Source organism: Somniosus microcephalus, chromosome 15, assembly GCF_052327205.1.
Source record: "Somniosus microcephalus isolate GS21.2 chromosome 15, FLI_Smic_1.0, whole genome shotgun sequence".
Lineage (NCBI taxonomy): Eukaryota > Metazoa > Chordata > Chondrichthyes > Squaliformes > Somniosidae > Somniosus > Somniosus microcephalus.
The window spans coordinates 116,111,363-116,133,134 of record NC_141001.1 but is presented as its reverse complement, the minus strand read 5'-3'; positions in this window follow the sequence as shown (position 1 = coordinate 116,133,134).

The window sequence follows — 21,772 nt, the reverse complement described above, 5'->3', positions numbered from 1 at the left end:
TTTTTAAACAGTGACCCCTAGTTCTAGATCCCCCGGCCACTATTTAAAGAAGAGCAGGGGGAGTTCTCCCGATGTCCTGGCCAATATTTATCCCTCAACCAAGACCACTGCTGTTTGTGGGAGCTTGCTGTGCTTCCTCATTTCTCTACATCACAACAGCGAATACACTTCAAATATCGGTGAAGCACTTCGGGAGGTCCTGAGGCGCTGCAGCACGTCGGCTGGCAGCCCCATTTCGGGTAACTCGCAGTCCGGATGGGAGGAGGGGTGCCGGGCATGGTGGCCAGAGCGGGAGAAGCAGGCCATCACACGTGGAGCCGGCAACAGTGAGGAGGAGGCCGCGGTGAAGAGGAGGACGGAGCGGCTGAGGGACATCGTGCTCCCACTGCCACGGGAAGCCATTGTATTGACTCTGAACGCGGCGCTGTATGTATAGCTGACGCGTCCCGACGGGGAACGAGCATTCCATTGTACTTGTTACATATGGCAAATAAATCTAATCTGAATCTGAATCTGAATCTGAGGATGTGAAAGGCTCTATATAAATGCAAGTTCTTTCTTTCTAGTGCCTCAGGTTCTACATTAGAGGAAGACTCTAGCACTAACAGTTTATTGGTGGATACAGGGCTTGTTCACATCATCAGGACAGCCCAAACTGCTTCACACACCAGTGAATCACTTTTTTCTGAAATGCAGTCATTGTGACCGGGGAACGTGGCAGCCTCGACATCAAGGCTGCAAGTTCCTCTTCCCTGAAGGACATCAGCGAACCAGTTGAGCTTTTACCAGATTTATTGAATTCAAGCTCACCGCCCACCCTGATAGTATTTGAACCAGTTCAATAGCCCAGTACAGCACTATCATTCTCATTGTGCAGCGACACAGCTTCCTAATACCACTGACCCCAAGCTAACACGTTTTCTTTCGAAATGTATCAGAGCAAGGAAATAAAAAGAGCCCAGTCCATCAGCAACTGAAGCTCACAACAAGCTTGCTTTGTTTGAAAATCATGCTGGAAAGAAGTACCGAATTCTCTGAAATCATTTTATCGCTTTTTTCCGTGAGTTAAGCTTTTACGAGTTTTCAGATACCCTTCTCACGTCCCACAACCGGGAGCCTGGGTAACGGAAAGCAGCTTTTAAAAAAATTATATTATTCCTTGTTTAACGGCCATGAAATTGGCGAATTCAAGAGTGAGACATTAAAAATAAGCTAAAAAAAAAATTAAATTCATCCATCACTTGTTTATGAGCCGTGGAGAAGAAAAAAACGACTCGGATGAATCTCGGAGCGAAAGACACCGGCTGGCCCAAGAAACCCAAAACGTTCTTGGCCTGCACAGATAGCCCATCCTGCAAACAGGCAGGCACTGCACCCACCCCCCCCGCCCACACTACCTGTCCGCTCATGTCCCTTGTCATATTGTACAGCAGTCCGTGAAATTTCTCCCGAAAGGTCAATGTGTGAAATATGACATTTTTTTCTGTTCATCAGAAAAATAATACTGCAGGAATGGCCGGGAACGGAGAACGAATCATGGGCACAAAAAAAAACTATGGGGCAGAAATATAAATGAGGTAATTTTTCGCACTGTGCACAGACCTTGTGTAAAAGGCAGTGCTGGAATCAGTCACAGACACTCACAGAGAAAGAAAGACTTGCATTTCTATAGCGCCTTTCACGACCACCGGACGTCCCAAAGCGCTTTACAGCTAATGAAGTACTTTTGAAGTGTAGTCACTGTTGTAATGTGGAAAACGCGGCAGCCAATTTGCGCACAGCAAGCTCCCACAAACAGCAATGTGATAATGACCAGATCATCTGGTTTAGTGATGTTGGTTGAGGGATAAATATTGGCCCCAGGACACCGGGGAGAACTCCCCCTGCTCTTCTTCGAAATAGTGCCGTGGGATCTTTTACATCCACCTGAGAGAGCAGACGGGGCCTCGGTTTAACGTCTCATCCAAAAGACGGCACCTCCGACAGTGCAGCGCTCCCTCAGCACAGCACTGGAGTATCAGCCTAGTTTTATGTGCTCAAGTCCCTAGAGTGGGACTTGAACCCACAACCTTCTGACATCAGAGTGCTACCCACTGAGCCACAGCTGATACATTGCCCATATGCTGCTGCCATTTAAAGGGGCCCCATCATTTCTGGAGAAAACAACAACAACTTGTATTTATATAGCACCTTTAACATAGTAAAACGTCCAAAGGCATTTCACAGGAATGTTATAAGACAAACAATTTGACACCGATCCACATAAGGAGAAAATAGGTCAGATGACCAAAAGCTTGGTCAAAGAGGTAGGTTTTAAGGAGCGTCTTAAAGGAGACGAGAGAGGCGGAGAGGTTTAGGGAGGGAATTCCAGAGCTTAGGGCCTCGGCAGCTGAAGGCACGGCCACCAATGGTTGAGTGATTATAATCAGGGATGCTCAAGAGGGCAGAATTAGAGGAGCGCAGAGATCTCGGGGTGGGTTGTGGGGCTGGAGGAGATACAGAGATAGATAGGAGCGAGGCCATGGAGGGATTTGAAAACAAGGATGAAAATTTTGAAATCGAGGTGTTGCTGGACCGGGAGCCAATGTAGGTCAGCGAGCACAGGGGGTGATGGGTGAACGGGACTTGGTGCGAGTTAGGACACGGGCAGCAGAGTTTTGGATGACCTCAAGTTTATGGAGGGTAGAACGTGGGGTAAAACTGCCAATACTGATGTAAAAGAGAAATAAGGGGGCAGAATTTGCAGTCAGTATGACGATGTACTCTCAGAGTTCCAACTTGACAGATCGTCCGCTCCGGCATTGAAATACTAATTGCTGGTGCAGAGTTGGGACAATTGCCCAGCAATTACATGAGAAAATCTTGATTGGGTGACCGCTTTGCGGAACGCCTCCGTTCAGTCGGTAAGGGTGACCCCGAGCTTCCGGTCGCCTGTCACTTTAATTCTCCGCTGCAGTCCCACTCAGACCGCTCTGTCCTCGGCCTCTTACACTGTTCCACTGAAGCTCAATGTAAGCTCGACGAACAGCAGCTCATCTTTCGATTAGGCACTTTACAGCCTTCCGGACTCAACATAGAGTTCAACAATTTCAGACCATAACCTCGGCCCCTATCTTTTTTTTCATTTTTTTCTCTCTCTCACATGACAGCTATCGATGATTGTGCCGTTGCCATTTACACTTCATCTCGAGTCATCTTTTGTTTCTTAACCTGTCCCATTACCATCTCCTTTTGCCTCGCACCATCATCCCTTTTGTCTCTTAATCTCTCCTGCCTTCCACCCTATCACAGACCTTCCCTTTTGTTCTTTCCTCCCCTCCCCCCTTTCCCTGCCCCTACACTTGCTTAAAAACCGGTTCCACCTCCAGCTTTTTCCAGTTCTGACGAAGGGTCATCGACCTGAAACGGTAACTCTGTGGCCTAGAAATTCAGTATCGCCACATTTGGGGCGCTACAGCCGGGCGTTCGCTAAATTTAGCACTCATCTTGCCTGCACTGCCTCCCATGTTGGAATAGCCCTGACAGTGTGTAAAGTGCTGAATGTGCAAGTGGTTTTCATGAGAGTCCCATAGCTCTTGGATGAGGGCTGGGCATTGGGGCTTTCAGGTCCGTTTGGCCAGAAACTGAGGTGCACATGCAGGGATGAACAGGATAGTGGAAAGGGTACTCACCCTGACAACCCGAGTGAGGTCGTTGAACTTTTTCCTGCATTGAAGTGCAGTCCTGGCAACCATGCTGTTGGTGGTCACCCTGTTTGCCACCTCCCTCCAGGCTTTTCGGTATTCGCTGGGAAGCGGCCTCCTCCCACTTTCAGGGAAGAGGACAGGCCGCCTGCGCTCTACTGCGCCAACCAGTAGCCTCAGGGCACCCTCGCTGAAGCGCTCCGCTTGCTCCCTAGCCTTCTGCATGGCCTTGGGTGTAGAAATGATGATCCAGCAATGGTCAGGCCTTGCTTCAGGGCTGCAGTGTGCAGGGCGTGGCAGCCAAACAAGTCCACCCTCCCCCTATTCCACCATGGGAGGCAATGCAGGCAAGATCAGGGCTTGACACTGTCAGGGCTATTCCCCCATGGGAGGCAGTGCAGACACGATCAGGGCTTGACACTGTCAGGGCTATTCCACAATGGGAGGCAGTGCAGGCAAGATCAGGGCTTGACACTGTCAGGGCTATTCCACAATGGGAGGCAGTGCAGGCAAGATCAGGGCTTGATACTGTCAGGGCTATTCCACCATGGGAGGTAGAGCAGGCAAGATCAGGACTTGACACTGTCAGGGCTATTCCACCATGGGAGGCAGTGCAGGCAAGATCAGGGCTTGACACTGTCAGGGTTATTCCACCATGGGAGGCAGTGCAGGCAAGATCAGGGCTTGACACTGTCAGGACTATTCCACCATGGGAGGCAGTGCAGGCAAGATCAGGGCTTGACACTGTCAGGGCTATTCCACCATGGGAGGCAGTGCAGGCAAGATCAGGGCTTGACACTGTCAGGACTATTCCATCATGGGAGGCAGTGCAGGCAAGATCAGGGCTTGACACTGTCAGGGCTATTCCACCATGGGAGGCAGTGCAGGCAAGATCAGGGCTTGACACTGTCAGGGCCATTCCACCATGGGAGGCAGTGCAGGCAAGATCAGGGCTTGACACTGTACTTAGAGGCCATCCTTTCTCTTGCAGGGCAAGCTGGCCCACAATCGCAGGCAGCAGCTACGGACCGGGGGAGGCCGTCCTGACCTCAAAGATTTCAGCGACCTGGAGCAGCGTGTGGAGTGCATTATGGCAGGCCGGTTGATTGGCCCCATCGCCAGTGGAGATGCCGACCCTGTTCTGGACAGCAATGGTAAGGTCATCACCTTTTTGACCTCTCTCTTTCCACTTGTGCCTCACACCAGCATCCTTTGCCACTATCGAACCAATACAGTGCATTGCAGCACTCATGCCTCCCTCGCTGCCGCCCTGTCCTCACTCTAAAGCAACTCTTGTGCCTCCCTGCTTTCAGATGCTGATTCACCAGGTGAGGAGGTGGGTCCTCAAGCTGCCACTGTCAGTGATTCAGAATTCGAGGAGGAGGAAGAGGAAGCCGGCCCATTAGTGCCACCCTCAGCCGAGGCAGCCCATGGCCATGATGGGGACACGTCTTCCCTAGAGGGGAACAGGGAGGAAGGGTCTGAGGAGAGTGAAGCTCCAGGGCCCAGCAGGTTGCAGCAACGCGGGAGGGGTGGGGAAGCTTGGCGGCCTTCTCCCCGGAGGGTGACTGCGGCCTCCAGTCCTGCTATGGTGAGCGCAGAGGAGGTGCGGCTCCTTGGTGAAATGGGCGCCCAGGCTGAGCGCAGGCACACTGAGCTCGTGGCTGCAGTGGCAAGGATGCCTGACTCCATAGAGTCACTGGCAAGGAGTGCTCAGGAATTCGGGGCAGCACAGGCCAGGAATCTGCAAGAATTCAGTGCAGCACAGGCAAGGAGTCTGCAGGACTTCGCGGCAGCACAGGCGGCTTCCAGCCAAGTGCTCAGTCGTGCCGTGCATTCACTGGCTGGTCTGATGCAGACACAGATCAGGGCCACACAGGCACTAACGGCTGCCACCCTCGTTGGATCGGCCAGGCATCGCCGGGGCCCTCGCTGCGTCGCAGCAGCCCAGCAGTCTGTGCTTCAGCAGATTGCTGCACATGCTGCAGTGGTGGCCCGTGCGAGTGCCAGTGTATCAGCCGACCAGGGAGTGCCTGTGCTCTGTCAGGTTGGCAGCATTCCTGCAGCCAACACTGTCACTCCTCCACTGCAGCTGCCATCAACCATAGGACAGACTGCTGCCGCCCAAGCAGAGTTGGAGCAGTCAGCAGCCGGCCCCTCCAGGCCCAGAGCTGGTCCAGGCCACCCCCCAAGGGCATCTGGCGTCTCACCATCTGACCCTCAGCAGCCTTCCCCCAGCCTTGCTGCAGCCACTGGGGTCCCATTGAGGAGGAGCTGCAGGGCGGGAAGGGGCCATTCGCGGAAGCGAGGCGGCTCACCCTCACAGGGTAAAAAGTAGAAGGTGTGGACAAATGTAGTGTTTATATATGAAGGCCGAGAATGTTTTTTTTTATATATGAAGGCCGAGGCTGTTGTGTTTGTTTTTTATATGAAGGCCGAGGATCATGGTCATTTTTGTTTAATTTTTTTTTCATTTTCTGAAGGTTGTGAGAGCCAGTTATGTCTCTGACTGTTTTTTGGGGGGTATATCTGAATTAGTTTGTCATGCGGGAAGGGCACAGAGTTTGTACAGTGAAAAATGTTCTTTAATCACATTGTCCATGTTTGCAATTTGAACTATTTGTTGCCTTGACCGGCTAAGGGCTTGCGGAGCGGCTCCATTCATGTTCTTTCATTGGCACAAGCCATTCCCTGAGATGGGGCCTAGAAACGAGTTGCAATAAGTTGCCAACGGATGGCCCTTGCTCTTTGTGCCTCCCTCCCGTCTTGGTGCTCCTCCTCCTCCTCCTCCTCTGGTGGTCCTCCAATGTCTGCTGGCAATGGCTGAGTCCTGAATATAGCCAGGTTGTGCAGCATGCAGCACACTACAACGAAATGGGAGACTCACTCAGGCGAGTACTGTAGGGCTCCTCTGGAACGGTCCAGACAGCGGAACCGTTGCTTGAGCATGCCGATTGTGTGCTCAATGATGTTCCTGGTAGCTTGATGGCTGTCATTGTATCGCTCTTCAGCAGGGGTGCTGGGCGCATAGAGCGGGGTCATCAGCCAGGTGCACAAAGGATAGCCTTTGTCCCCGAGAAGCCATCCTCGTGGGTGAGGCTGGGCTTCGAAAATGTCTGCCACAGAAGTCTGGCGCAGGATGAAGGCATCGTGGCTGCTGCCTAGAAAGCGGGCATTGACAGCTAGTATGAGCTGCCTGTGGTCACACACAAACTGGACATTGAGCGAATGGTAGCCCTTCCGGTTGCAGTAATCCTCGGCATTCTCTAGAGGTGCCCGCAAAGACACATGCGTGCAGTCAATGGCGCCCTGGACCATGGGGAAGCCCACTATTCCTCCAAATCCCATTGCACGCTCTTGCTGCTTGTCCAGGGTCATGGGGAAGGAGATGTACTGACGTCTCCTTCTGAAAAGGGCATTGTTCACCTGGCGGATGCAGCAATGTACCACGAACTGGGAGATGTTGGCAATGTCCCCAGTAGCGGATTGGAAGGAGCCGGTGGCATAGAAGTTGAGAGCCACCGTCACCTTCACTGCCACCAACAGAGACGTCCTGCTCCTCAGCTGTGGCTGCAGATCACTGCGAAGCAGGTGGCAGATCTCAGTGACCACCTCTCTTCTGAATTGCAGCCTCCGAACACACTGCTCCTCAGACATGTTCAGATATGAGAACTGCTGGCGGTATACCCTGGGTGGGTAAGGCCTCCTGTGCCGATGCCTGTTGGCCAATCTCCGTCTGGCCATGACTGGCACTCTCTCACGGCGTCTCTGAGCCCTTTGAATGCAGTACAGTAAGCCAACGTTTCCACCCATTGCAGCCCCCATTATATGTGGTGACTCAAGGCTATGGCACTGAAAGTTAAATCCAAGTGCAAAACTCTGGCCTGAAGCCAGAAGTACCTGTGCAAGCGCTGAGTCAAAGCAGAAAGCTCTCTGCCTTTGTCTCTCTCCAAATATCCGTCTCTCACACAGAAGGATTGCCACAAAATGGCTGCCACTTATAATGCAGGATGAGTCCCCTTTAAATAGCGTCCCTCGCACCCCGCAGCGACTGGGAACCATTACCCTCTACCAGTCGCTGGGGGCGCCAGGCGCAAAGAAGGGCGGCGCCACTGAAGTTCCGGTTCGGGGCGCACCAAGGGCGTTGCACCATGAAATGACGTCAGGATCTGCGCGCGCAGCTGAGCGGGCGCTGCGGTTTTGCGCCGCCGCTAAATCTTGAGTGAAGCTCGCGAGAGGCGCAGATCGCACCACGCCCGGGCGCTAGCCGCTTAGCGCCCCACTTCTCCTCCTCCTAAGGCGCTAGCGGCTGGCGCTAACAACTGAATTTCTAGGCCTGTTTCTCTCTCTCCACAGATGTTACCTGACCTGCTGGAGTATTTCCAGCATTTTCTGTTTTTATTTCAGATTTCCAACATCCGCAGTATTTTGCTTTTTTATGAAAATCTTATGGCTGATGCAAACAGGCGCAGGAGAGACCTTTTGGAAATCTGAGTATATATTAAAAGCTTAAACTACAAACCAGTCTTTCAAACTTACCAAAAGCAAAATACTGCAGATGCTGGAAATCTGAAATAAAAACAGAAAATGCTGGAAATACTTAGCAGGTCAGGTAACTTCTGCGGAGTGAGAAACAGAGTTAACGTTTCAGGTCGATGAGCTTTCGTCAGAACTGGAAAAAGTTTGAGATGTAACAGATGTTAAGCAAGTGTAGAGGCAGGGAAAGGGGGGAGGGGAGGAGGAACAAAAGGGGAGGTCTGTGATAGGATGGAGGGCAGGAGAGATTAAAGGACAAAAGGGATGATGGTGCGAGGCAAAAGGAGATGGTAATGGGACAGTTAAAGAAACCAATTTAACAGTTTCCAGTTTCCTGGCCCCAACCGTCTCCTTTTCATTATGGATGCCCAATCCCTCTGCACCTCCATCCCCCACCAAGATGGCCTGAGGGCGCTCCGCTTCTTCCTTGAACAGAGGCCTGACCAGTTCCCATCCACCACCACCCTCTTCCGCCTGGCTGAACTTATTCTCACATTGAACAACTTCTCCTTTGACTCCACTCACTTCCTTCTAATTAAAGGTGTTGCTATGGGAACCCGCATGGGCCCTAGCTATGCCTGCCTTTTCGTGGGATATGTGGAACAATCTTTGTTCCAGTCCTACTCAGGTCCACTCCCTCACCTCTTTTTCTGGTACATTGATGACTGTATCGGTGTCGTTTCCTGCTCTCGCCCTGAACTAGAAAATTTAATTCATTTTGCTTACAATTTCCACCCTTCCCTCACCTTCACATGGTCCATCTCTGACTCTTCCCTTCCCTTCCTCGACATCTCTGTCACCATTTCTGGGGATAGGCTATCGACAAACATCCACTATAAGCCCACTGACTCCCACAGTTACCTGGATTACATTTCCTCCCACCCCGCTCCCTGTAAGGGCTCATAGGAATATAGGAACATGGAGTAGGCCATTCAGCCCCTCGAGCCTGTTCTGCCATTCAATGAGATCATGGCTGATCTGCGACCTAACTTCATATACCCGCCATTGGCCCATATCCCCTAATACCTTTGGTTAACAAAAAGCTATCAATCTCAGATTTAAAATTAACAATTGACCCAGCATTAATTGCCATTTGCGGAAGCGAGTTCCAAACTTCTACCACCCTGTGTGTGTAGAAGTGTTTCCAAATTTAATTCCTGAAAGGTCTGGCTCTAATTTTTAGACTATGCCCCTAGTCCTAGAATCCCCAACCAGCGGAAAGAGTTTCTCTCTATCTACCCTATCTGTTCCCCTTAATATCTTAATATGCCATTCTCCCAGTTTCTCTGTCTCCGTCGCATCTGTTCTGACGATGCCACTTCCATACTAGCGCGTCCGATATGTCTTCCTTTTTCCTCAACCGAGGATTTTCCCTCTACCGTGGTTGACATGGCCCTCGACCAAGTCTGTTCTATTTCCCACACTTTTGCTCTTAGCCCTTCCCCTACCTCCCAGAACCACGATAGAGTCCCCCTTTCACACCACCAGCCTTCACATTCAACAGATCATCCTCCTCCATTTCCGCCACCTACAGCATGATCCCACCATGAAACACATCGTCCCCTCCCCTTTCAGCATTCCAAAGGGACCATTCCCTTCCTGACACCCTGGTCCACTCCTCAATCACCTGACTTGCCTCCACACTTAAAAATGAGTTCTCAGGTGACCGATGAGTCCAATGTGGGACCTACAGTCTCTGTCACAGGTGGGGCAAATGGTGGTTGAAGGGGCGGGTGGGTGGGGTGCTTGGGTTGACGGGCACTCCTTCCGCTGTTCGCGCTTGGCTTCCGCTTGCTCTCAGCGAAGAGACTCGAGGTATTCGGTGCCTTCCCGGATGCTTCTCCTCTACTTCGTGCTGTCTTGGGCCAGGGATTCCCAGGTGTCGGTGGGGGTGTTGCACTTTTTCAAGGAGGCTTTGAGGGTGCCCTTGAAGCATTTCCTCTGCCCACCTGGGGCTCTCTTGCCATGTTGGAGCTCTAAGTAGAGCGCTTGTTTTGGGAGTCTCGTATCGGCCATGCGGACGATGTGCCTGTCCATCGGAGCTGATTGACTGTGGTCAAAGCTTCGATGCTGGGGATGTTGGCCTGAGCGAGAACAATGATGTTGGTGCATCTATCCTGCCAATGGATTTGCAGGATCTTGCGGAGGCAGCATTGGTGGTACCTCTCCAGTGCTTTGAGGTGCCTGCTGTACATGGTCCATGTCTCTAAAGCATACAGAAGGGCGGTTATCACTACTGCTCTGTAGACCATGAGCTTGGTGCTGGGTTCGAGGTCCTGGTCTTCAAACAGTCTCTTCCTCAGGCGACCAAAGGCTGCACTGCCACACTGAAGGCTGTGTTGGACTTCGTCATTGACTTCTGCCCTTGTTGAAAGTAGGCTCCCGAGGTATGGAAATTGGTCCATGTTGTCCAATGCCTCGTCATGGATTTTGATAATCGGGGGGCAGTACTGTGTGGCGGGGGCAGGTTGGTAGAGGACCTTTGTCTTATGGATGTTTATTGTAAAGCCCATGCTTTCGTACGCTTCGGTGAATGTGTTGACGACGGTTTGGAGTTCGGCCTCAGAGTGTGCGCAGCCCCAAGCGTCGACTGCATACTGTAATTCGATGACAGAGGATGGGACGACCTTGGATCTGGACTGGAGGTGATGGAGGTTGAAAAGTTTCCCATTTGATCTGTAGATTAGCTCTACTCCAGCGGGGAGCTCACTGAGGGTGAGATGGAGCATTGCAGCCAGGAAGATCGAGAAGAGCATTGGTGCGATGATACAGCCTTGCTTGACCCAGGTCTGCACATGAATTGAGCCTGTGGTGGATCTGTCGGTCAGGATCACAGCTTGCATGTCGTCATGAAGCAGGTGGATGACAAACTTTTGAGGGCAGCCGAATTTGAGGAGGCCACTCCATAATCCTTCACAGTTGATGGTGTCGAAGGTCTTTGTGAGGTCAAAGAAGGCCATTTACTGCGGTTGGTGCTGTTCCCTGCATTTCTCTTGTAGTTGACACATGGTGAAGATCATGTCCATTGTGCCCTTTAGTGGACGGAATCTGCATTGTGACTCTGGGAGGAGCTCTTCAGCCACTGGGAGAAGGCGATTGAGGAGGATTCTTGCGATGACTTTCCCTGTGGCAGACAGCAGGGAGACTCCTCCCTCACGATGCGGTCTCCTCTACGTTGGGGAGACCAAACGTAGATTGGGTGACCGCTTTGCGGAACACCCCCGTTCAGTCCGTAAGCCTGACCCCGAGCTTCCGGTCGCCTGTCACTTTAATTCTCTGCTCTACTCACACTCTGACCACTCAATCTTCGGCCACCTCCACTGTTCCAACGAAGCACAATGTAAGCTCGAGGAACAGCACCTTACCTTTTGATTAGACACTTTACAGCCTTCTGGACTCAACATCGAGTTCAACAATTTCAGACCATAACCTTTGCCCCCATTTTTTCAGATGGCATGGTTGATGATTCTGCCAGTCCCATTTACACCTCCTCTAGACCCATCTTTTGTTTCTTTACTTGTCCCATTACCATCTACTTTTGCTTTGTACAAACATCCCTTTTATCATTTAACCTCTCCCGCCTTCCACCCTATCACAGACCTTCCCCTTTGTTCTTTCACCCCTCCACCCTTTCCATGCCCCTGCACTTGCTCAAAACCTGCTATATATCTCTAAATTTTCCAGTTCTGTCAAAGGTACACAGGCCTGAAACATTAACTCTGTTTTTCTCTCCACAGATGCTGCCTGACCTGCTGAGCATTTCCTGTTTTCATTTCAGTTTTACCGTCAGTTGGGGTGATGTTCTGAATGAGGCTGCTATCTTTGTGATTTTAAGGCCAGAAACGGAAGCATTTACAGATGACCCACAGGATTATTACAATTATATTTATTGTCCATGAAAAGTCATAAGAACATAAGAAATAAGAGCAGGAGTAGGCCATACGGCCCCTCGAGCCTGTTCCGCCATTCAATAAGATCAGGGCTGATCATCGACCTCAGCTCCACTTTCCTGCCCTATCTCCATATTCCCCTTGATTCCCCTAGAGTCCAAAAATCTATCGATCTCAGCCTTGAATATACTCAAAGACTCAGCATTCACAGCCCTCTGGGGCAGAGAATTCCAAAGAGTCACAACCCTCTGAGTGAAGAAATTCCTCCTCATCTCAGTCTTAAATGGCCGACCCCTTATCCCGAGACTATGCCCCCTAGTTCTAGACTCTCCAGCCAGGGGGAAATTCCTCTCAGCATCTACCCTGTCAATCCCCCTCAGAATCTTGTATGTTTCAATGAGATCACCTCCCATTCTTCTAAACACCAGAGAGTATAGGCCCAATCTGCTCAATCTCTCATTCTACACAATCTCTCATCATAGGACAGCCCTCTCATCCCAGGATTATGATGTTCTTTTGTTTCCCCGGATTTGGAAGTTGCTTCCCTGAGTTATTGCCGAATAAAGAACTGTCTTCCAATGTATTTTTGAAGAAAGCATTATTCTCAGGTCTCTAAATGTAATTTTGCTGGGAGGATGAAAATGAAATGCACACACCCAGACCCCAAAATCACAAATTTAAGTATATGTTCGAAGTGCTGGAGCTTAAATGGAGAATAGCCAAAGACAACAATAACTATATGGCAAGGACTTCAGATGACAACGATCTCTAAAAGTCTTAATCAGAGACCTTCTGTTTGCTGATTGGAGCACCGGCTCACGTGCTCCCAGGTACACTTACACACATGGCGCCCCGCCCCCGGGATCTGTGGGGCACTACGCTGCCCTCTAACCCGCAGCGTCCGACAGCAACTTCTCGGAGGAGGGTTCCCAACAGATAAGTGCACATTCGATTCAGATGCCGTGCGGCGTAATCCTTAGTAACGCCGCCGACGGCAAAATCCAGGCCATAGTAAAATATCTGCCAAAAAAATATAGATTGCCGAACTCAACCTTTTACCATTGAAGGTACGGTATTCGAGTGTTATCAAACACTTCAAGTGGCCAATATTTATCTCTCAATCACTAAAAACAGATTATCTGGTCATTATCTCAATGCTATTTGTGGGAGCTTTCTGTGTGCAAATTGGCTGTCGCGTTTTCTGCATTACAACAGTGACCACACTTCAAAAGTATTTAAATGACTGTAAAGCGCTTTGGGATGTCCTGAGGTTGATAAAGGCACAAGTCAGGAGTGTGATGGAATACTCTCCACTTGCCTGGATGAGTGCAGCTCCAACAACACTCAAGAAGCTCGACACCATTCAGGATAAAGCAGCCCGCTTGATTGGCACTCCATCCACCACCTTCAACATTCACTCCCTCCACCACCGGCGCACTGTGGCTGCAGTGTGTACCATCTACAAGATGCACTGCAGCAACTCGCCAAAGCTCCTTCAACAGCACCTTCCAAACCCGCGACCTCTACCACTTAGAAGGACAAGGGCAGCAGACGCATGGGAACATCACCACCTACAAGTTCCCCTCCAAGCCACACACCATCCTGACTTGGACCTGTATCGCCGTTCCTTCACTGTCGCTGGGCCAAAATCCTGGAACTCCCTTCCTAACAGCATTGTGGGTGTACCTACACCATATGGACTGCAGTGGTTCAAGAAGGCGGCTCACCACCATCTTCTCAAGGGCAATTAGGGATGGGCACTAAATGCAGGCCTAGCCAGCGACGCCCACATCCCATCAATGAATAAAAAAAAATATATATATAAATGCAACTTCTTTCTTTCTTAGTGGCTTTGTTACTGGACGTAATCCAGAGGCTTGATCTATTTTTCTCGTGAGCATGAGTTCCATTCCCACCGTGTTGGGAGTGGCCATGAAGCTGTCGGTTTGTCGTGAAAATCCAACTGGTTCACTGACGTCCTTTAGGGAAGGAAACCTACCGTCCTTACCCGGTCTGGGCCTACGTGTGACTCCAGTCCCACACCAACCTGGTTGGCTCTTAGCTGCCCATCTGAAGTAGCTTTGCAAGACACTCAGTCATGGTAACCAGGTGACAGGCAAAAAAATGTCGGCCTTGCCAACGACACCTACATCCTGAGAATTTTTTTGTTTTTCAAATTGCGCACGTGCGAAGGGCCCGTTACCATGGTGACAAGTGGGATGGGTGAGGCATGTACCTCACCAGCCGAATAGATCACAGGCCCCCGCTGACAAGACGTAGGCAGGATCTACGTAAGCATGCAGGTGCAATAGGTGGTTAAGAAGGCAAATGGTATGTTGGCCTTCATAGCGAGAGGATTCGAGTACAGGAGCAAGGATGTCTTGCTGCAGTTGTACAGGGCTTTGGTGAGACCACACCTTGAGAATTGTGTGCAGTTTTGGTCGCCTTATCTGAGGAAGGATGTTCTTGCCATGGAGGGAGTGCAGCGAAGATTCACCAGACTGATGCCTGGGACGGCAGGAATGACGTATGAAGAGAGATTTGGTCGATTGGGCTTGTATTCGCTAGAGTTTAGAAGAATGAGAGGGGATCTCATTGAAACTTATAAAATTCTAACAGGACTAGACAGACTAGATGCAGGAAGGATGTTCCCGATGGTGGGGGAGTCCAGAGCCAGGGGTCACAGTCTAAGGATAAGGGGTAAGCCATTTAGGATTGAGATGAGGAGGAATTTCTTCACCCAGAGAGTGGTGAACCTGTGGAATTCTCTACCACAGAAGGCAGTTGAGGCCAATTCATTAAATATATTCAAGAAGGAGTTAGATATATTTCTTAAGGCTAAGGGGATCAAGGGATATGGGGAGAAAGCAGGGACAGGGTACTGAATTTAGATGATCAGCCATGATCGCATTGAATGGCGGAGCAGGCTCAAGGGGCCGAATGGCCTACTCCTGCTCCTATCTTCTATGTTTCTATGTTTATCCCTGGAGATGACGGTAGTCTTGACTTTTCCAGCCTTCTCATTCAGCGACTCAGCTCATTAAAGTAAGTAAAGGAAGAATGGCAATAAAAAAAAACGTTTTTGTATTATGCATTCACCGTATGTGGATGTCACTGGTAAAGCTAACCTTTATTACCCATCCCTCATGAAGGCTTGTGGTGAGCTAATTTCTTGACTACTGAGTGGCTTGCTGGGCCATTTCAGAATCAACCACATTGATGTGGGTCTGGAGTCACATATAGGCCAGACCGGGTAAGAACAGCAGATTTCCTCCCCTCACAGACATTAGTGAACCAGATGTTTTTTTTTACAACAATCCAGTAGTTTCATAAATAACAACAGAAAATGCTGGAAAAACTCAGCAGGCCAGACAACATCCATGGAGAGAAATTAGAGTCGACGTTTTGGGACAAAACCCTTAATCTAGACTAAAGAGGCACAGGGAATGAAATAGATTAAGAGGCCCGGCTGGGAGAGAACAAAAGAGAAGTGAAGAGACATTAAGAGGTATTCAAAACGAGACGAGGTGGTAATAGGACTAGTGGAGACAAAAGACGGCTCAGATTAGGTGTGAAATGCGCTGGCAGAATGGGAGACAGCTGCCATGTGGGAGAGAGAAAAAAAAAAGGAAAGTGGGGGGAGGGAAAAACCAAAACAAAGGTATGGATAAAAAAAATAAGTGAAAATGTAATTGGGGCCGAGGTTATGATCTGAAATTGTTGAATTCGATATTGAGCTCGGAAAGCTGTAAAGTGCCTAATCGGAAGATGAGCTGCTGTTCCTCGAGTTTACGTTGAGCTTCCATGGAACAATGCAAGAGGCCAAGGACGGTGAGGTCCGAGTGGGAATGGGGCAGTGAATTAAAATGACAGGCGACCGGAAGCTCGGGGTCCACCTTACGGACTGAACAGAGGTGTTCCGCAAAGCGGTTACCCAATCTGCGTTTGGTCTCCCCAATGTAGAGGAGTACATTAGTAGTAATTAGTAGCAACAGTAGTTTCATAGTCACCATGTCACAGGTGGGGCAGACGGTGGTTGAAGGGGCGAGTGGGTGGGGTGCTTGGGTCGACGTGCGCGCCTTGCGCTGCCTGCACTTGGCTTCCGCTTGCTCCCGGTGAAGAGATTCGAGGTGTTCGGCGTCTTCCCGGATGCCTCTCCTCCACGTTGTGCGGTCTTGGGCCAGGGATTCCCAGGTGTCGGTGGGGATGCTACACCTTTTCAAGGAGGCTTTGAGGGTGTCCTTGAAGCGTTTCCTCTGCCTACCTGGGGCTCTCATGCCGTGTTGGAGCTCCGAGTAGAGCGCTTGTTTTGGGAGTCTCGTATCGGGCATGCGGACAATGTGACCCACCCATCGGAGCTGATCGAGTGTGGTCAAAGCTTCGATGCTGGGGATGTTGGCCTGAGCAAGAACACTGACGTTGGTGCGCCTATCCTGCCAATGGATTTGCAGGATCTTGCAGAGGCAGCGTTGGTGGTACCTCTCCAGTGCTTTGAGGTGCCTGCTGTACATGGTCCATGTCTCTTAGGCATATAGGAGGGTGGGTATCACTGCTGCTCTGCAGACCATGAACTTAGGGAGTGGTTTGAGATCCTGGTTTCAAACACTCTCTTCCTCAGGCAACCGAAGGCTGCACTGGCACACTGAAGGCGGTGTTGGACTTTGTCGTCGACGTCCGCCCTTGTTACCAGATTACAAGTCCCATAACATAAGCACTATGCTACCATTGCCATAGTAGACTGCACCTCTGAAGCTCAAAAACTACTCATGGCCCTAAGGGCAAGCGTTAACAGGCACATCTATATTATTTCAGTCGGCTCAATTTATTCGAAGTATCTTCAGCAGTTTCGCCTACCTCTGAGATAAGATGTGTGGCTCTGTGCAGTGGAGAGTTCGAAGTCATGTTCAATATGTATGCCTCTCTGCAGTGAGTAGAATGAATATCCTGTGCTGGGGACACCATGGTATACTTTACACATCTGTTGAAAGGAATTGAAGGCTTCCGAAAATGTTGAACTGGCTAAACTTCAACAAGCATTTCCACCACTTGGATTGACGGCAGAGAAAGAAGTATGGATTTAATATTCAGTCAGTACCTACCTCTATAATCTAATGGGGATGGGAACGTGCTGAGTGACAAAAGACGGATAAGGCAAGAGGCTGTATTTGTAGGATCTGTTCCTCCCCCACAACGGTAAAATTGGACTATGAAATATAAAACCCGGAACTGCACAGCCCGCAAAAAGAGATGGGCAATAAAGGGTTAATTCAAACATTGCAGATGAACCATCAAGAGACGGGATATAAATGATCACAGACAATGTAAAATACGAATGCTTCTGAACAAGAACATTCGAATATTCATTTACCTTAAGGGTTTTTTTTTAATTCATTGATGGGATGTGGGCGTCGCTGGCTAGGCCTGCATTTAGTGCCCATCCCTAATTGCCCTTGAGAAGATGGTGGTGAGCTGCCTTCTTGAACCGCTGCAGTCCATATGGTGTAGGTACACCCACAATGCTGTTAGGAAGGGAGTTCCAGGATTTTGGCCCAGTGACAGTGAAGGAACGGCGATACAGGTCCAAGTCAGGATGGTGTGTGGATCGGAGGGGAACTTGTAGGTGGTGATGTTCCCATGCGCCTGCTGCCCTTGTCCTTCTAAGTGGTAGAGGTCGCGGGTTTGGAAGGTGCTGTTGAAGGAGCTTTGGCGAGTTGCTGCAGTGCATCTTGTAGATGGTACACACTGCAGCCACAGTGCGCCAGTGGTGGAGGGAGTGAATGTTGAAGGTGGTGGATGGAGTGCCAATCAAGCGGGCTGCTTTATCCTGAATGGTGTCGAGCTTCTTGAGTGTTGTTGGAGCTGCACTCATCCAGGCAAGTGGAGAGTATTCCATCACACTCCTGACTTGTGCCTTGTAGATGGTGGAAAGGCTTTGGGGAGTCAGGAGGTGAGACACTCGCCGCAGAATTCCCAGCCTCTGGCCTGCTCTTGTAGCCACAGTATTTATATGGCTGGTCCAGTTCAGTTTCTGATCAATGGTAACCCCCAGGATGTTGATAGTGGGAGATTCAGCGATGGTAATGCCATTGAATGTCAAGGGAAGATGGTTAAAGAAGACCATGGCCCCAGTATAACTAGTATCAGTGCAGGCCTAGACAATGGGCCGGGCCTTGAACCTTTTGAATACGAATGCTAACAGAAACCAACAACCAGCATATGCAATCACCTTGGGAAGGTTGCATTGTCAGAAAGGTGTCTCTCATCAATGGACAATACAAGGGACAATTAGCCATCAAGAGTTCTCTGAAACAGACATTCACACATTTTTGAAACGGCCATCAGGAGGGGGCCAGGAAATGTGTTTTAAGATTGCAAGTTGGTTTTGGCTTAAAGTAAGGCACACTTTGAAGAGTCAGTGTGTGAAGCCATCGGAAGAACAGCGAGCAGAAAGATTCGGGCCTACAATCAACAGGAGCCAGCCGATCGGGAGTGGTGATTGTATGTTTCAGTCAAATCATAGAGGGGGCTTTTGTGATTGACTCTGAGTAAGTTTGTGAGTTTCAGTCAGGCCACAATAAGGGTTTTGTGATTGAGTCTCGGTAACTTTATATGTAACAGTCAAATCGCGGACGGGTTTAACTGTGTCATATTGTGTCGATGCAAATGACCCTTGTATTTTGGGGTTGTTAGCCTGATATAAATTGTGGGGATTTATACTGGGGAAGTAATCGTGTGTGTGTGTTCAATAAACGAACGAATCAAAGGTTGAGCCAAAATCCTGGGCCGTGTGTGTTTTGTTCTCATAAATCCTGACGTCCAAGAACTGTGTGTAACGGGGAACCATAGAGTCATAGAGTTATACAGCACAGAAAGATGCCCTTCGGCCCATCATGTCCGTGCCGGCCATCAAGTCCTGTCTATACTAATCTCATTTTCCAGCAGTTGGTCCGTAGCCTTGTATGCTATGGCATTTCAAGTGCTAATCTAAATGATTCTTGAATGTTGTGAGGGTTCCTGCCTCTACCACCCTTTCAGGCAGTGAGTTCCAGATTCCGACCACCCTCTGGGTGGAAAAGTTTTTCCTCAAATCCCCTTTAAACCTTCTGCCCCTTACCTTGAAACTACGCCCCCTGGATATTGACCCCTCTACTAAGGGGAAAAGTTCCTTTCTATCTACCTTATCTATGCCCCTCATAATTTTGTACACCTCAATCAGGTCCCCCCTCAGCGTTCTCTGCTCTAAGGAAAACAACCCCAGCCTGTCCAGTCTCTCTTCATAGCTGAAGCGGTCCAGCCCAGGTAACATCCTGGTGAATCTCCTCTGCACTCTCTCCGATGCAATCACATCCTTCCTATAGTGTGGCGACCAGAACTGCACAAAGTATTCCAGCTGTGGCCTAACTAGCGTTTTGTACAGCTCCATCATAACCTCCCTGCTCTTATATTCTATGCCTCAGCTAATGAAGGCAAGTATCCCATATGCCTTTATAACCACCTTATCTACCTGTCCTGCTGCCTTCAGGGATCTATGTACATGCACACCAAGGTCCCTCTGATCCTCTGTCCTTCCTAGGGTCCTACCATTCATTGTGTGTCCTCCCGGAATGCATCACCTCAGACTTTTCAGGGTTAAATTCCATTTGCCACTGTTCTGCCCACCTGACCAACCTGTCTATATGCCCCAGTGCGGCATCGGCAGCGGGTGGAGGCGGAGCTGAGCGGCAGAGCGACTACAAGAGGCCCCAGAGGCTCAGGTAGGCCCCAGTGCGGCATCGGCAGCGGGTGGAGGCGGAGCTGAGCGGCAGAGCGACTACAAGAGGCCCCAGAGGCTCAGGTAGGCCCCAGTGCGGCATCGGCAGCGGGTGGAGGCGGAGCTGAGCGGCAGAGCGACTACAAGAGGCCCCAGAGGCTCAGGTAGGCCCCAGTGCGGCATCGGCAGCGGGTGGAGGCGGAGCTGAGCGGCAGAGCGACTACAAGAGGCCCCAAAGGCTCAGGTAGGCCCCAGTGCGGCATCGGCAGCGGGTGGAGGCGGAGTCGGGACCAGCGGGAGCAGCGAGGAGGAGCTCGGGAGAAAACCCGGCGACCAGCGAGGCCCGAGACCAGTCGGGAGCAGTGAGTCGGAGCCCGGTATAAAAACCGGAGAGAGGCGAGGCCCGAGACCACAGCTGGGGCAGTCGGGAGAGCAGGAGGCCAGTAACTGCTGGGGCAGTCGGGAGAGCAGGAGGCCAGTAACTGGTGAGTTTAAAAGCTCACCTTTCGCGGGCTTTTTCTTTCACAGCTGGTGCAGTCGGGAGAGCAGGAGGCCAGTAACTCTTATATAGGTGGAGCTGTTGCTAAACCCGAAACACTACAGTGTAGTGTCTCCCACCCTTCCACCTCCTCTAACCTTTTAGGGGTTAGGGGAAGTTGAAAAGGTAGGTTCAATTTATTTTATTTCAGGAGCCTAACCTAGGTGGAAAAGGTTCCAGGACAGGAGGCGGCAGTGAAAATACAACACCAGAAAACAGGTAGGTGACTGGTTGGTGAGTACTTTCACAAACTTATTCTAAGTAGAATTCAATAATTAAGCTAAATCGTAGTAAATAAAAGGGTATTGTAAGGGTTAAGTCATGGAAGGGCAGCTCGGACCCGTGTCATGCTTCTCCTGTGCCATGTGGGAAATCAGGGACACTGTCCCTGACAACTATGTGTGCAGGAAGTGTGTCCAGCTGCAGCTCCTAGCAGACCGCATGGCGGCGCTGGAGCTGCGAATGGACTCACTCTGGAGCATACGCGATGCTGAGGATGTTGTGGATAGCACATTCAGTGAGTTGGTCACACCGCAGGTAAAGGCTAGCTCAGACAGTAAATGGGTGACCAAAAGGCAGGGTAAAGGCAGGAAGGTAGTGCAGGAGTCACCTGCGGTCATCTCCCTCCAAAACAGGTTTACCGTTTTGGGTACTGTTGGGGGAGATGACTTATCAGGGGAAGGCACCAGCAGCCAGGTTCAGGGCACCATGACTGGCTCTGCTGCACAGAAGGGCGGGAAAAAGAGGGATAGGGCTATAGTGATAGGGGATTCAATTGTAAGGGGGATAGATAGGAGTTTCTGTGGCCGAGGCCGAGACTCCAAGATGGTATGTTGCCTCCCTGGTGCAAGGGTCAAGGATGTCTCGGAGCGGGTGCAGAGCATTCTGAAGGGGGAGGGGGATCAGCCAGTTGTCGTGGTACATGTAGGTACCAACGATGTAGGTAAAAAGAGGGAGGAGGTCCTACAAGCTGAATTTAGGGAGTTAGGAGCTAAATTGAAAAGTAGGACCTCAAAGGTAGTAATCTCTGGATTTCTACCAGTGCCACGAGCTAATAAGTTTAGAGAGAGTAAGATAGATAAGCTAAATGCGTGGCTTGAGCAGTGGTGCAAGGGAGAGGGATTTAAATTCTTGAGGCATTGGAACCAGTTCTTGGGGAGGAGTGACCTGTACCAAGGGGACGGTCTACACCTGAACTGTGAGGGAGCCGATGTCCTCGGGGTAATATTTTCTAGGGCGGTTCGGGAGGATTTAAACTAATTTGGCAGGGGGATGGGAACCTAGGTAGTGGAAAAGAGGGAAGTCATATGAAGTTAGAAATAGATGGTAGAAAGGTGAGAAGCAATAAGCAAAGGAGAGAAACACAAAGGGCCAA